Consider the following 475-nt stretch of genomic DNA (forward strand, 5'->3'; position numbering starts at 1 on the left):
AAAAAACGATATAGCTTTCCTTCATTTTCTCTTTCATTTCCATTGCTGACTGCTGAATTTTGCTGAACTAGCATATCTTCTGAAAAAAGGGAAATTAAGTGTTAAGGTATATATTCACATAGCCTTAACTCTGCCCTCCCTGGAGCTGGTAATAACCAGCAGGATTTATCTATAAGCATCCCACGTGTGTGATCAAGGGAAAAAGTCTGTACGCACTTTGAGATCCAGTATATTTTATGTTAGCATTGTGTTGATTAGACTGTGTCAGGAGCAGATTAGACAGTGAATGTAGTCTTTTGGGTTTACTGATGGGTAAGCACAACATTAGATGGTATTGCATATATAAGAGAGAAGTGGTTTTAAAAGTAGGTAAACTAAATGTTAGTATACACGATGTTCTTTTTATGGAGAAACAAGGTGGACTGTAGAGCTGGTGTTCAGTACTACAGGCAGAGAAAGAACATGTGTAATGGGC

This window comes from Gavialis gangeticus, unplaced genomic scaffold (genome assembly GCF_001723915.1).
Source record: "Gavialis gangeticus isolate Ggan-Ray unplaced genomic scaffold, GavGan_comp1, whole genome shotgun sequence".
Taxonomy (NCBI): Eukaryota; Metazoa; Chordata; order Crocodylia; family Gavialidae; genus Gavialis; species Gavialis gangeticus.